Source organism: Nicotiana tabacum, chromosome 14 (genome assembly GCF_000715075.1).
Source record: "Nicotiana tabacum cultivar K326 chromosome 14, ASM71507v2, whole genome shotgun sequence".
NCBI lineage: Eukaryota > Viridiplantae > Streptophyta > Magnoliopsida > Solanales > Solanaceae > Nicotiana > Nicotiana tabacum.
In genome coordinates this window covers 61,416,568-61,432,856 of record NC_134093.1, presented here as the reverse complement: position 1 = coordinate 61,432,856, position 16,289 = coordinate 61,416,568, and positions in this window count along the sequence as shown.

Sequence of the window (16,289 nt, the reverse complement as noted above, 5' to 3'; positions counted from 1 at the left end):
CGAGACTCTATATTCAATTTTAGTATTGTCTTCTTCCAGTCAAGAGAGCAGCAAGCCTATATATACAGTATTACAGTATTTTCATTACCATCGAGCTATAATCGATGGGCAGGCCCCTATTGGGCAACCTCTGATCAGATGGAAAGTTATATACCGAGCCTACTGTGGCCGAGCGCCTATGAGCGAGCCCAGCATGGCCGAGATACATAGCCTAGTATGGCCGAGCGCCTATGAGCGAGCCTACTATGGCAGAGCAGTTATATATATACCGAGCCTTATAAGGCCGTACAATTATTTTACTTACTATATTGAAGGAGTTGAGTCAGTATCAGCAGGTAAGTATATCTCCAGATCATCTTTAGCTCCCAGTTACTTCCAGTTATTATATTATCAGTTCAGTTTCGATTTTCAGTTATGTTATTGCCTTACATACTCGGTACATTATTTCGTACTGACGTCCCTTTTCCGGGGACGCTGCATTTCATGCATGCAGGTTCAGATAGACGGACGAGTAGATCTCCTCAGTAGGTGTTTCCCGAGTTCAGCCTGATCGGTAAGCTCCATGTCTTTCGGAGTTACCAGGTCTAGAGTGTTGTGTACATCTTATGTATATCTGTATATATGTTATGGGTAGGTCGGGGCCCTATTCCGATCATAGTACATCTATCAGTAGAGGCTTGTAGACATATCCTGTTGGTTAGTGCAGTATGTTGGGTTTGTAGGCCTGGTATGTATATTTGATGGTTTGTCAGCTATAGTAGCTATGACGGCCTTGTCGGCCTAGCTTTATATTGATGTTTAGTTAGCGCTAGTTTCCATTCAGTTTTATATTTTGCTTTGCAAATTGTCTTGCAAGGTGGCCCCATGGCCAAAGTATGACATTATATGTTCAGAGTCCCTTAGTCGCAATTTGGTACGCCAGGTTAGGTGAGGCACCGGGTGCTTGTCTCGCTCCTAGGTTCGGGGCGTGACAAACTTGGTATCAGAGCAGTTCTATCCTAGGGAGTCTACAAGCTGTGTCTAGTAGAGTCTTGTTTATAGATGTGTTGTGCACCACATTATATAAGCAGGGCACTACAGGGCATTTAGGAGTTAGTTACCCTTCTTTGAAATCTAAATCGTGCTATAGAACTGAGTTATAGGAAATTTGAATTAAACTTATGTGTTGGTGTTTGCATGCACAGATGACGGTGACTAGGAAGACTACGGCTAGCCAGAGGAGAGATACAGCAGCAGGTGAGGGGACCAGCAGGGTACCCCCAGTAGATGGGGCCCAGTCTGAGGCTCAAGGCGAGACCCCTACTCAGCCATTACCGGCTCCTCCACCAACTACGGAGATTCCTAGGGAAACCGCACATCCAGTTCCCCCTCCACTTCCATCAGATCAGGACTTGAGGAGTGCGGTGCATTTGTTGACACAGTTGGTAGCTACCCAGCAACAGGCTAGGGCATCAGCTAGTGCAGGAACTTCTGAGGGGTCTGGGAGTTCAAGGGTCCGAGAGTTTATTGCTTTGAGTCCCCCAGAGTTCACGGGGACAGATCAGAGGGAGGACCCACAAGATTTCATAGATCAGCTTCACAGGATCTTTCGTGTTATGCATGCCACGGAGAAAGAGGCAGTTGAGCTAGCAGCTTTTCTACTCCGAGATATAGCCATCCTTTGGTACGAGGGATGGGAGAGGTCCAGGGGACGTGATGCACCTCCAGCTATTTGGGAGAATTTTTCAGATGCCGTCCTTGACCAGTACTTACCACGGGAGATCCGACAGGCTCGAGTCGATCAGTTTCTAGCCCTCAAGCAGGGTAATATGAGTGTTCGAGAGTATAGTCTCCGTTTTGACTCATTGGCCAGATATGCACCATCCATAGTTGCTACTATGCGGGACAGGATTCACAGGTTTATAGCAGGGTTAGCCCCAGAGTTAACCGAGGCATGTGCCACCGCTGGATTACAGGATAGTATGGATATCTCCCAGATTCAGGCATTCGCCCAGAATATAGAAAGGGGTAGGCGTCGGCAGCAGGGTACAGAGAGGGCTGAGCAAGGGTAACGTAAAAGGATGAGATTTCCTAGGTCTCAGGAGCAATCTCAGGGTAGTTATAAGACCCAGTACTTCGGACGGCCACCTAGGCCTCCGCCACCTCGGTTACAGGGTTACAGGTATGACCGCTATACTCAGTCAGGACCAGGTGAGAGCTCACGGGCATCGGGTTTGCAGCGACAGCGAGGATCTGCGTAGAAATGGTCATTTCCTCCACGGTGTGACATCTGTGGTAGAGGACACTTGGGCCAATGCCGAGCAGGTTCTGATGCTTGTTATACATGTGAGCGTCCAGGGCATATGATGCGGGATTGCCCAAATAGAGATTCGGGGGGAATGGCATAACCAGCGAGTTCAGCAACAGGATCATCTATGTCCGTGCATCCTTCAGGGTACGAGTCTCAGTCTTCGACTGGTAGAGGTCGGGGCAGAGGTAGAGGTTCCAGTTCAAGTGGTAATCAGAACCGTATCTATGCTTTAGCGGGTCGACAGGACCAGGAGTCTTCACTAGACGTTGTGACAGGTATATTAACCATTTGCTCTCACGATGCTTATGCTTTGATAGACCCAGGATCTACTTTATCGTATATTACCCCATTTGTCGCGAGGAAGTTTGGTATAGTGCCTGAAATACTAAGTGATCCTTTTGTGGTATCTACACTGGTCGGAGAATCGATTATTGCTAGACGGGTTTACCGAGGTTGTACGGTGACAATTTGTAGTCGTCAGACCTCAGCTGACCTAGTTGAGCTAGAGATGATGGATTTTGATGCTATCATGGGCATGGACTGGTTGGCAGCTTGCTATGCCACAGTTGATTGCCGAGCAAAGGCAGCCAGATTTCATTTTTCGGGTGAGCCAGTCCTTGAATGGGTTAGGTAATACACCAACACCCAGAGGTAGGTTTATTTCCTATCTGAAGGCAAGGAAAATGATCGCAAAAGGGTGCATTTATCATATTGTGCGAGTTAGAGATGCAGATGCTGAGATACCTACACTTCAGTCTATTCCCGTAGTCAAAGAGTATGCAGATGTGTTTCCAGATGAGCTTCCAGGTATTCCTCCAGAGCGAGAGATTGATTTTAGCATCGATTTGCTTCCAGGAACTCAACCAATATCCGTCCCTCCGTATAGAATGGCACCTGGTGAATTGAAGGAGTTGAAGGAGCAGTTAAAAGATTTGTTAGAGAAAGGTTACATCAGGCCCAGTACCTCACTTGGGGTGCACCAGTACTATTTGTGCGGAAGAAAGACGGCTCGCTGAGGATGTGTATTGATTATAGGCAGCTGAACAAGGTAACTATTAAGAATAAGTATCCACTTCCAAGGATCGATGACTTGTTTGATCAGTTGCAGGGGGCTAGATGCTTTTCAAAGATAGATTTGAGGTCGGGGTACCACCAAGTCAGAGTTCGGGAAAAAGATATTCCGAAGACAGCCTTCAGGACCCGATATTGCCACTTCGAGTTCCTTGTCATGTCCTTCGGGTTGACTAATGCACCTGCTGTATTTATGGACTTGATGAATAGCCTATTCCGACCATTTTTAGATCTGTTCGTGATAGTATTTATTGATGATATTCTGGTTTATTCCCGTTCAGAGGATGAGCATGCGGACCACCTGTGAGCGGTACTCCAAACCCTCCGTGATTGTAAGTTGTATGCTAAGTTTTCTAAATGTGAGTTCTGGTTGAAGTCTGTAGCATTCTTGGGGCATATTGTATCAGATGAAGGGATAAAGGTGGACACTCAAAAGATTGAGGCTGTGAAATCTTTGCCTAGACCTACCACTCCGACAGAGGTTCGTAGCTTTCTAGGCTTAGCAGGATACTATCGGAGGTTCGTAGAGGGTTTTTCTTCCCTTTCGGCACCATTGACGAAGTTGACACAGAAAGAAACTAAGTTTCAATGGACAGAGGCTTGTGAGCGGAGTTTCCAAGAGCTTAAGAATAGGTTGACCTCAGCTCCAGTTCTAACACTTCCAGAGGGTCTAGAGGGTTATGCCGTGTATTGTGATGCATCAGGTGTCGGGTTAGGATGTGTCCTGATGCAACATGGGAAGGTAATTGCGTATGCTTCAAGGCAGTTGAGGAAGCACGAGAGGAATTATCCGACCCACGACCTCGAGTTAGCTGCGGTTGTCCATGCACTTAAGATATGGCGGCATTATTTATATGGTGTTCATGTTGATGTATTTACTGATCATAAAAGCCTACAATATATCTTCAAGCAGAAAGAGTTGAATTTGTGACAGAGGCGATGACTTGAGTTATTGAAAGATTACGATGTTAACATTCTCTACCATCCAGGGAAAGCTAATGTTGTAGTAGATGCCTTAAGTCGCCGATCTATGGGTAGCTTAGCACATGTAGAGCCCAAGAAAAGACAATTAGCTAGAGAGATTCATCAATTGTCTTCGTTGGGGGTTCGGTTAGTAGATTCTGAGGATGGTGGAGTTGTACTCCAAAACACTACAAAATCATCCCTCATAGCGGAAGTCAAGGAAAGGCAGTACGAGGACCCAGAGTTGGTCGAGCTGAGAGAGCAAGTTCCGCAGCAGAAGAAGCCACTGTTAGAGCTAAAGGGAGATGGGGTTCTCAGATATAGGGGTCGCTTGTGTGTTCCAAATGTAGCAGGGCTACGAGACAGGATTATGTCAGAGGCACATTATTCATGGTATTCCATCCATCCTGGGTCGACGAAGATGTATCATGACATTAAGGATGTGTACTGGTGGAATGATATGAAGAAGAACATTGCTGAGTTTGTCGCCCAATATACTAGTTGCCAGCAAGTGAAGATAGAGCACCAGAAGCCTGGAGGGCTAATGCAGACTATAGAGATCCCGACATGGAAATGGGAGGCGATAAACATGGACTTTATCACGGGTTTACCTCGTTCTAATCGTAAGTTCGATTCCATATGGGTGATAGTCGATAGGCTCACGAAATTAGCTCACTTCCTACCGGTCAGATCTACATATACAGCAGAAGATTATGCCAAGTTATATATTAAGGAGATAGTGCGGCTACACGGAGTACCAGTTTCTATTATATCTGACCGTGGGGCTCAGTTTACAGCACATTTTTGGAGGTCATTTCAGAGAGGTCTAGGGACTCAGGTGAACCTCAGCACAGCTTTTCATCCACAGACTGATGGACAAGCTGAGCGCACAATTCAGATGCTCGAGGATATGTTACGAGTATGTGTGTTGGATTTTAAAAGAAGTTGGGATGAACATCTACCTCTTGTCGAGTTTGCATATAATAACAGTTACCACTCCAGTATTCAGATGGCTCTGTACGAGGCTTTGTATGGGCGTAAGTGCAGATCTCCTATAGGGTGGTTTGATGTTGGGGAATCTGGGTTATATGGGCCAGACCTGGTTCAACAGGCCATAGAGAAAGTAAAGCTCATCTGGAAGCGATTGTTGACAGCTCAGAGTCGTCAGAAGTCATATTCTGACGTGCGGCGATGAGACTTAGAGTTCAGGATTAATGACTGGGTATTCTTAAAGGTATCACCTATGAAGGGCGTGATGAGGTTTGGCAAAAAAGGCAAGCTTAGCCCACGGTATATTGGGCCTTATAGGATCATTCGAAGAGTGGGCCAAGTAGCTTATGAGTTAGAGTTGCCCTCAGAATTGGAGTCTGTCCATCCGGTTTTTCACGTATCTATGCTACGGAAGTGCATTGGCGATCCTACCCGAGTGGTGCCCATGGATGATGTACAGATTACAGAGGACTTGTCATACGAGGAAATTCCAGTTGCCATCCTAGACCGACAAATCCGCAATCTACGAAATAAGGAGGTAGCTTCCGTAAAGGTTTTATGGAGGAGCAAGAATGTAGAAGAGATGACGTGGGAATCAAAGGAAGAAATGAAGTCTAAATACCCCCACCTATTTCAAACTGAAGATATGGTTCGAGATGGGACGCTACAACATAGCTCTATGTAGGCTAGCAGGTCATCAGGTAAGCTTTTATTTTTCACTTTCAATATTTATGATTTAGGGTCGGTGAGGCAAATTGCTGCTATTTATAAAGATTGGCCATATGTGGCATGCATAGTATGTTTCTGGCTACGTGCAGGTTGGTTTTAACCTAGTGTACGAAGGATACTTTGGCAAAATTTTCCAAAGTCTCTAAGAGTAAACATTCGAGGACGAATGTTCCCAAGGGGGAGTGATGTTACACCCTATATTTTCGTACGTAAAAATGCGTCGTAAGCAGACTAATGTAGGACCAAAAAAGAGATAATATTTAAAAGTATATAAAGTAAGTTAATCATGTTACCTCTGAGGTTACAAACATTGAAGATCATGAACAACAAGTACAAAGAGGGTTGGACAGTTCAGAAGCTAAAGCAATTGAAGAAAATAATGTTTCGTCGAAAGTCGACAAGTTGGGAATGTTATAACATATACCTTTGGGGTGAGACTTGGGTGCTTAACATGATAAGGAGATTATGTTATGATTTATATTAGTCGTATGACATCCGTGTGTTATGTTTTGAAGTCAAGAGAGTTGTGGAACAAAAGTCGATGAAAGTCATCACAAGTTACATTCATAAGTTTTACTGAAACTTTGGGTCAAATGTAACTGCGATTTTCTCCCGATATACTTAGAGTTATGGGGTGTTCCACCCATCAAATTAAAGATCTATGAGTCTATTTTCCAATGCATTAAACCTTTTGTCAATATGACATCGGAGTAATGGGATATGGACATTTTTGCGATACTGCGCAAGCTGCTAGGTGACAAGTAGGTGTGTCACCTACTTGCTTAAATGAAAGCCCAAAAATGGGCCATTTCGGGTCGTCCAAAGAGGCCTTTTAAGGGCCTATTTTCTTCATATATTAGACTTAAAATAGAGCATAATAACCAGACATAAGCTCTGCAAAGAATCCTCCCAAAAATTTCCCACAAACCCTAATTGATTTTCTCTCCCTTTCAAGTTCTAATTGGAGGTAAAACCTAGAGTTTGAAGAACCAAGATAGGAGCTGAGTTATCCAACAAATAAGGTGAGTTTACTGCTCTCTTTCATCCAGTTTTTCTTCTGTAAATTCATGGTAAGTCGTTCTATACTTGTAAGAACTCACGGGACGGTGATCGGAAGCCGTGAGTTCGAGTTATTCACTTGTAGCGGACTGTTTTGTGGACTGTTTTGTGTTGCTGTTGGGCTGCGTGTTTTACTACTATTTTGTGGAGTTTTGGACGAGGAAGGGGGTTTATAAACACCATATAAATGTAGGGTGGTTGGCTGGTTGTTCGTCATAACATTTTCGGGTCGTTTGACACTACTACGGTGGTCGTTTTGTGTACGAAGAGATTGGGGTGTGTTGGGCTGTTTTGTAGTATTTGATGGTGTATATAGGGCTGGAAAATGATGTATATATGTTGTCATTGTTCTGTTCTTGTATTGTTGGTGTTATCTTGAATTTGGAGGAAGTAAGGATTATAGGGGAGATGCTGTCCGTTTTAATACAAAATAGGTTTGTCGTTCGTTGTGCGATAGTTGTACCTTTCGTAACTTAACGATAGTATTATTATCATTCTTGTAGATTAAGGTGCGAAGAGGTGAGCTCAACTTGGTGATTCGAAAGATTGTGATAAGGTATGTTAAGGCTAAGCCTTCCTTCATTTTGGCATGATCTCGTAGCTACATGTGTTAGTAATGAGACAAAAGAGAAGTTCATATTCATGAATTTATTCACACTATTCTAGTCTCATAAGTTACAATATTATTCCTTATCGAGACTCTATATTCAATTTTAGTATTGTCTTCTTCCAGTCAAGAGAGCAGCAAGCCTATATATACAGTATTAGAGTATTTTCATTACCATCGAGCTATAATCGATGGGCAGGCCCCTATTGGGCAACCTCTGATCAGATGGAAAGTTATATACCGAGCCTACTGTGGCCGAGCGCCTATGAGCGAGCCCAGCATGGCCGAGATACATAGCCTAGTATGGCCGAGCGCCTATGAGCGAGCCTACTATGGCAGAGCAGTTATATATATACCGAGTCTTATAAGGCCGTACAATTATTTTACTTACTATATTGAAGGAGTTGAGTCAGTATCAGCAGGTAAGTATATCTCCAGATCATCTTTGACTCCCAAGTTACTTCCAGTTATTATATTATTAGTTCAGTTTCGATTTTCAGTTATGTTATTGCCTTACATACTCGGTACATTATTTCGTACTGACGTCCCTTTTTCGGGGACGCTGCATTTCATGCATGCAGGTTCAGATAGACGGACGAGTAGATCTCCTCAGTAGGTGTTTCCCGAGTTCAGCCTGATCGGTAAGCTCCATGTCTTTCGGAGTTACCAGGTCTAGAGTGTTGTGTACATCTTATGTATATCTGTATATATGTTATGGGTAGGTCGGGGCCCTGTTCCGATCATAGTACATCTATCAGTAGAGGCTTGTAGACATATCCTGTTGGTTAGTGCAGTATGTTGGGTTTGTAGGCCTGGTATGTATATTTGATGGTTTGTCAGCTGTAGTAGCTATGACGGCCTTGTCGGCCTAGCTTTATATTGATGTTTAGTTAGCGCTAGTTTCCATTCAGTTTTATATTTTGCTTTGCAAATTGTCTTGCAAGGTGGCTCCATGGCCAAAGTATGACATTATATGTTCAGAGTCCCTTAGTCGCAATTTGGTACGCCAGGTTAGGTGAGGCACCGGGTGCTTGTCTCGTTCCTAGGTTCGGGGCGTGACATTACCTCTAGAACTTCATTCAAGAATTCCCCAAAATATTACATTACACGTTCATAGTTTAGAATTGGAAGCATATGATACAAATACAACATTTCTAATTTGACTTCCCAAAACAAAGGTAACACCCACGCTATGTCTACGGAGCCTCTAATAGATACAAAAGAGTAGCATAATGGTGCCGGCAACAAGGCTCCGGCTATACCCCAAAATAATATACACAAAGGACAAGAGATACAAGACCCCGAAATGAATGGGGCTCACAAAGTCAGCTGAGGAGAGGGTGTGCTGCTATCACTGATCAATACAACCTGCTATGGAACCACCTGCATCCATTAAAGATGCAGCGCCCCCGTCAAAGGCGACGTTAGTACTTATGGAATAGTACTAGTATGTAAAACTAAACACCCTCTCAATAGAATGAGTCACAGTAAAAGGAGAAGGAAACATGTGTTACACCCCATATTTTCGTACGTGAAAGTATGCCATAAGTAAATTGATGGAAGCTAGGAAAATGAGATGTTACATCCTGCATTTTCATACGTTAAAGTTTTGTCGTAAATTAATCGACGTAAGTTCGGGAATGAGATTATTTTGAGATTATAAGCATTATGCTATTTCAAAGAAGTAATGAGTAAATTCGTGAAGGTGAGAGGGTAAGCAAATCAAAAAAATAAATTTCGTTGAAGATTGTCAATTTGGGATAAAATACAGCCCGAGCTAAAATACCTGGTATTTCTGGACTAGTATCGTACAAGGTACCACATGACCATGATAGTAATGTGCATAAAATATGTTAAAAGTGAGTAGTATTTTAAGTAATTTGAGGTAGTTCTAAATTATGTGGATAATTGGATAATTAGTGATCTTTCTGGGAGATTAATTATTTAATTAGTGTATTTGGATAAGTTTTGAGTAGACTCCAACGTGGTAGCCCAAAGGACTTTTGATAATGAGTCTTAACCCATAAAGCAAGATAGCACAATTAGAGGACTCTATGGCCAAAGTCATCAAAAGAGTGGTGCCCACACCCATTATGATAAAAGACCTCTCATTCACCTAAATGAGGTGCTTGTCTCTACAAAGTAAAGAGTGAGATGCTTATATCTTGTCTTCAAGTAACGGATGGAGCTCACAAAGATCTTTTTGAGAGAGATTCATACAAAATTTGCAAGGCAACGTGATTAGCTCAAATTGCAATGGTAACGTGAGGCTTCTCTAAAATAACAAATTAAAGATGGTCATATTCAGCAAGGTAACAGTCTTAAGCAAAATTTAATACGAAATTATACTGCGTAATAGCAACGGGATTTTATGATTCTAAGGGAGTACGGTGCAATCCTTCTCAAGAATATCATACGAATTTTTTCCTACTTTGATCCGCCGTTACGTGTTATCGCAATTGTGTTAGAGGGATTGTAAAGAGAATCGGCTCAAGTATATTAAGGCTATCCCTTCTTTCTTTTGGCATGATCCAAATGATACAAATGAAACGAGCAAAATACGCAACTTTCATAAATGGCCCTATTCATAGAAGTATTAGAGGTGCCTATGTTCTTGAATTCCCATATGTCTTATTAGTCTATCGTCTGTTCATGGGTCTCAGAAAATACTTAAGTTCATAAAGTTTATTTCATGATATTAATCAGAGGCATAATGGTCTTATGACGTTCTGAAAGATCTTATTAACGTATTTCACATGCATTTCATTCATTTATACACGTACATTGACCCATGACCAAATGGCGTTATATATATGTATATGGGATATGGAAAAAGGTTACGACGTTATATATGCACCACCACCTGATCAACTGGTATACGTTGATGATTTTGCCCACAATGGCCGAAATGTTATGATGGGATGCCCTCAGAGGCTTGATGATGTTATGTACACATATACCTATACATGTCACGACATTTATACATACGTGCATGACATTATAAATGTTTTAGAATTTACAAAGTTATTTAGACTTACATGTGGAATTCTTTATTCCATGTTTTATCTATGTCTCTTATGTATTGATCTTCTTGCTTTACATACTCGGTACATTATTTGTACTGACATCCCTTTTGCCTGGGGATGCTGTGTTTCATGCCCGCTGGTCCCGATAGACAGGTTGAGAGCCTCCCAAGTAGGCTATCAGCGTAGCAGAAGATGTTGGTGCGCTCCATTTGCTCCGGAGTTGCTATTTGGTCAGTATCATTAGGACATGTATTGATTGGTATGGCAGGGCTGTGTCCCGACCTTTATGACAATTATGTATTCTTAGAGTCTTGTAGACAGATGTCATGTGTACAGATACTTGTATGGCCTTGTCGGCCTATGTTTTGAGTTTATAAATGATCATGTTGGCCTTATAGGCCTGTATATCACGTGTATAAGTTTTTATATCAGGTTGAGTCATTCTATGTCAGTAATTCCCTCAAGTTTACTCTGTTTATCTCATGACGCCCCTTCTGGCCCACTTACCTATGATGATGTAATAAGAAAGATACGTTATGTTGGTACTCGGTTGTGTAAAGTATCAGGTGCCCGTCGCGGCTCATCGGTTTGGGTCGTGACAAAAGTGGTATCAGGGCAGTTCTATCCTAGGGAGTCTACAAGCCGTGTCTAGTAGAGTCTTGTTTATGGGTGTGTTGTGCACCACACTTATAAGCAGGAGGCTACAGGGCAATTAGGACTGTCACTCTTTCTTCTTCCTCTAAATCGTGTAATGTAGCTCAGTTGTAAGAACTCAATTTCCTAAACTCTATCTTATTCATAATACGATGATGCCTACATCTAGAAAGACGATTGGCAAGAGAAATAGCTGTGGAAAAGTTGAGTCAGAGGAACTCAATTTTTGCATCATTCTTATGATGGATGAATATGAGGTATTCAGCAGATCATGTGTGTACTAAGATATGTAAACTTCTTGACAAGGATCCCTAACGAAAGAATGTTTATCCACTCTTATGGTAAAAAGGAATTAGAGAATCCGAAGGTAGACACAAGTTTCAGCAAGTAAAAGAAGCAAGATGAAAAAGGGCACGAGCTACCCATCTAATGAATATTATCGCAGAGGAATATAAGCCTTTTGAGTTACCTTCAACAATAATAGAGGTATGTACAATTGGCCTCACCTATCTCATTTATGCCCTTTGGGAGCTAACAGAAGTAGTATAAGAGAAGGCAGGATATCTGGATCTAGCTGGGGTTAGGGTAACCTGAAATGGTGGATAGATTGTTAGCGTTAGCTAACATTTCCGAAGGATATTACAAATGTGCTAATAGATCTCCTTGTGAGACATGCAGATGATGCACTCTAAAATAGTACAACTAGATATGAGTACTACAAAGATAGGCACCGGAAGCCTGGAATGGATAAATATTATCTTAGTGTGACTCCTGACCCTAGTAGAGAAAGAATGTAAGGCAACCCGAAGAGCCAGTAGATAGATCAAGGGGAGCTAAAAGCAAAAGAATGTCTTGTTCGAGTTTTCAGAATAAAGTGATAGACAAAATTGTTAGCGGTAAATAAGAAGAGAGTTAATGAAGCATTATGAGTAAGATGTGATACATGGATGACAACGGTAGATCAAAAAGATGACAGTATTACAGAGTCTATAGTCAAGTGAAGGAAAAGACGAGAGGTGATAGGCCTTGAGACAACAAAAGAGTATAGGCCATAAAGTCATATCCTCATTTCGAGAAACAAGTTCGTGACTCCAACGCGACTACCAGAAGGAAAAGTTAGACCCCAGAATAATAGAAATCAGTATAGGCTGGTGAACAAGATAAACTAAACATGAATTAGGGACTGAGCAAATTGATAATGGTCGACATCATGAAAATTTTGAATTTCGTTCCGGCGATAATAGAATGGATAAAAGAAGAAGATTCATGAAAAATTCATAGAATGGTCATTCAGGAAGACGCTTCCCTAAAGCAAGCAATAGTTAAGCTTAAGGGAGTGTATGTTCCAGTTATACTAAGTGTGACCCTCGCGAGTAAGGAATTTTGTTATCTTTGGTACAGAAGGATTACCGCAAGGAGAGTAAGGGTCATCGATGATGTGAAAAGATGCCAAAGATGAAGAGGTAAAACATCTATAGGTAGATCGTCGTAGCTCCAACTCTTAGTACTCCCCTGAAAGGGGGAATATGGAGTGATGTGACATTAAGTCTGAATTAAATGGTTCTAGTAATTATGGAATGGTAAAGGAAGAATGCGATAAAAATGAAAAAGGAGTGAGCTTGCACTTGCCCAAATCCTACAGATATGCTACGATTCCAGAACATTATGCAACCACGACGTCAAAGAGTGGAAGTAAGGGTTTCTTCCCGAGATGTTATTGATAAATAAGGAACCAGTGCGAGACGTAAGTTAATGCAAAGGAAATAACCCAAGAAAGATTACACAGAATGTTGATATGAGAATGGGCCAATGAATAATTAGCAGTTGATTCAAGAAGATCCTAGTTATGGCTAGACAAGAGGATACAGACAAATCAACAGATCGTGCAAGATAAAAATAGTGAACCCCAACATGGAGAATTTAATCTCGCAGGTATGACATTGTGATCCTTGAGAAATATTCAGATAGGAGTTGGGATAGTAAAGGTACCGTATGAGTGCTACCGACATAAAAGAGAGTCCCATTGGGAAGACAGTCAAAATATCGGTTCAGAAGCAACCCTACAAGCACAAGGACGTAGGGGTAAGTAACTACAGATAATTATATGCGAGGAAGGACATCAAAAATTCTATCGGGTATACCACGTAATAAGCTCGCAGCTTCACAAGAGTCAGAGGGTCCTCCCTAAGTACTACAATGAAAGACTAGCTGAGGGAATAAGGAAGAGGGCTTCCACCTAAGCACAGTGACCTAAAAAGGAAATGGTGTTGTAACAAAAGTCTCACTATAACATTGTATGCACTCCATAAGAAAGTGGCACTTACCGTGGCTAATGAATGGGAAGTAAAATCAAAAGTAATATTCGAGATCATATGATTGCACGAAAACTCCGGCATGCGTGGGAACTAAGACAAGCTAAGTATGCACGCAACAAGGGGTAGAAAGACCAAGAAAGGTAATAGCTTGCGTTTAAAGAAAGCTGAGAAGGAATGAAAGGAATTATTCGATCAATGATCCAGAGTTAGTTACATTATGAATGCACTCAAGATTTCGGAGTATTATCCATGCAGCATATATGTTGACAATCATACACACATAGAAGACTCTGGTATAAGTTAAAAGAAAGAATTGAGTCCAGGTCATAGACAAAGGATTGAATCATTAGAAGATTGTATCATGGATATTCCATAGCGCCCATGAAAGGCTAAAGTAATACCAGGAGCTGTAAATTAGAAGATAGCTTAAGCCTACATAAAGGTTGATCAGAAGGAAGAGGAAACTAAAGAGTTACATTAACTAAGTAAATCAGGAGTCTGATTATTGGACCCAGAAAATTATAGATATTATGATTGAGAACATTGCAGAATCACTCTTAATATCATAGGTACAAGATAGATAGTACAACAACCATATTCTATAACGTCTCTACGAGAAAGCCAATTAGAAGAGTATCAGCCTCATAAGAAGTCAGTATGAAGCTTCCATCGGATTATGAATGCACCAAAGGTGCAAGTGTTATAATAGAGCTTCAAGTTGTGGATGTGAATTATACCTATGTGGAAGGGAGGTCATAAAAGATATAGAATATATGATGTGAGATTTTAAGGTAAGTAAGGTAAAGGTGAACAACATACGAGATACTCAAATGCATAAGGTTGTGAACAGTTCATACTTCGGATAGAAGGCTAGAAGCGCGGGGATTCAGTATCCAAGAATGATACCAGCATCGTCAGTGGCATATCTTCAAGCCTATGGTTTCTAGGTATTGAGAAGCCTGATTAAGAGAGTAAAGAAGAGTTAGAGACGAAGCGATATCTCACTTGATGTTCCAAAATGACATAAGGAAATCTATGGTGCAAGCAAGTTGAAGGAAGGTGGCGAATAATATAAATAGATATGTAGGTCGCAAGCTAAAGTATGATAACGCGACAAGGTTTTAGGAAGACAGGAGTAAGGATAAGAAAGGGCGAGTGAGAAGGTGATGAGAATGGATAAGTCCTCGGGATTAAGCCCATGAAAACAAGAAGAGCTGATGGTTTCTCTAAGTTATACAAAGCTCAGTATATCCTGAATGAACTCAAAGGAGGCTAAGGCTAATAGCATTTAGCAGAGGTAGAATGCTGCCCTGGTAATAGAATGAGGGTGTAATTGTGATAGATAAAGGATGACATTTGGGTAATGATTTCATGAATTGTACAGGATTAAAATACCCACATACGGTAAATCACGTTGGGATGCTATGAAATACGATTATGGAATTATAGTATTGTATCGCCCCCGGGTGGATCAGGAAAATCACTTCAAATGTTCCAAGATGCAACCTGAACCCTAGTGATTACGTAAGTGGTTTCAAGTTATCAGTGGTAGATTGTAGATCAATATTGAGGTGAATCAATAACGGATAGATAACCGGGTCTATGAAATAAGATATAATAATAGTCGTAAGTTCGACAAAGTACAGAGTGAAGAATTTTGGTATACATATAGATGCCAAGAGCGACATCTTGTCTAGTTCTGTATATGTTCCCAAAGTGAGGCCTAGAGATTAGCTAAAAGCTAGGGAAAAAGGAGAGAAGAGTTGCATAGGCGCACTTACAAGGTCAATAGTAGTACATGCTGCATGATAGAAGGTAGCAACAGTTACGAGATTGGAAGGATTCCGACCACAAGTCATAGTGTGAGAAGGAGGCCTAAAGGGGGGAATGCCCTGGCCTTTGGATTTATTCACAGAACAGTTGCCTAGATGGCAAGGAGAGTACTAAAGTATTCGCAAGAGCTATAGGTTATGATAATGATAAGTGCATCAGTCAACATTCGAGGACGAATGTTCCAAAGAGGGGAATGATGTTATACCCTATGTTTTCGTACGTGAAAGTATGCCATTAGTAAATTGATGGAAGCTCGGAAAATGAGATGTTACATCACGCATTTTCATACGTTAAAGTTTCGTTGTAAGTTAATCGACGTAAGTTCGGGAATGAGATTATTTTGAGATTATAAGCATTATGCTATTTCAAACAAGTGATGAGTAAATTCGTGAAGGTGAGAGGGTAAGCAAATCGAAGAAAATGAATTTCGTTGAAGGTTGTCAATTTGGGATAAAATACGGCCCGAGCTAAAATACCCAGTATTTATGGACTAGTACCGTACAAGGTACCACATGACCATGATAGTAAGGTGTATAAAATATGTTAAAAGTAAGTAGTATTTTAAGTAATTTGAGGTAATTCTTAATTATGTGGATAATTGAATAATTAATAATCTTAGTGGGAGATTAATTATGTAATTAGTGTATTTGGATAAGTTTTGATTAGACTCCAACGTGGCAGCCCAAAGGACTCTTGATAATGAGTCTTAACCCACAAAGCAAGATGGCACAATTAGAGGACTTTGTGGGCAA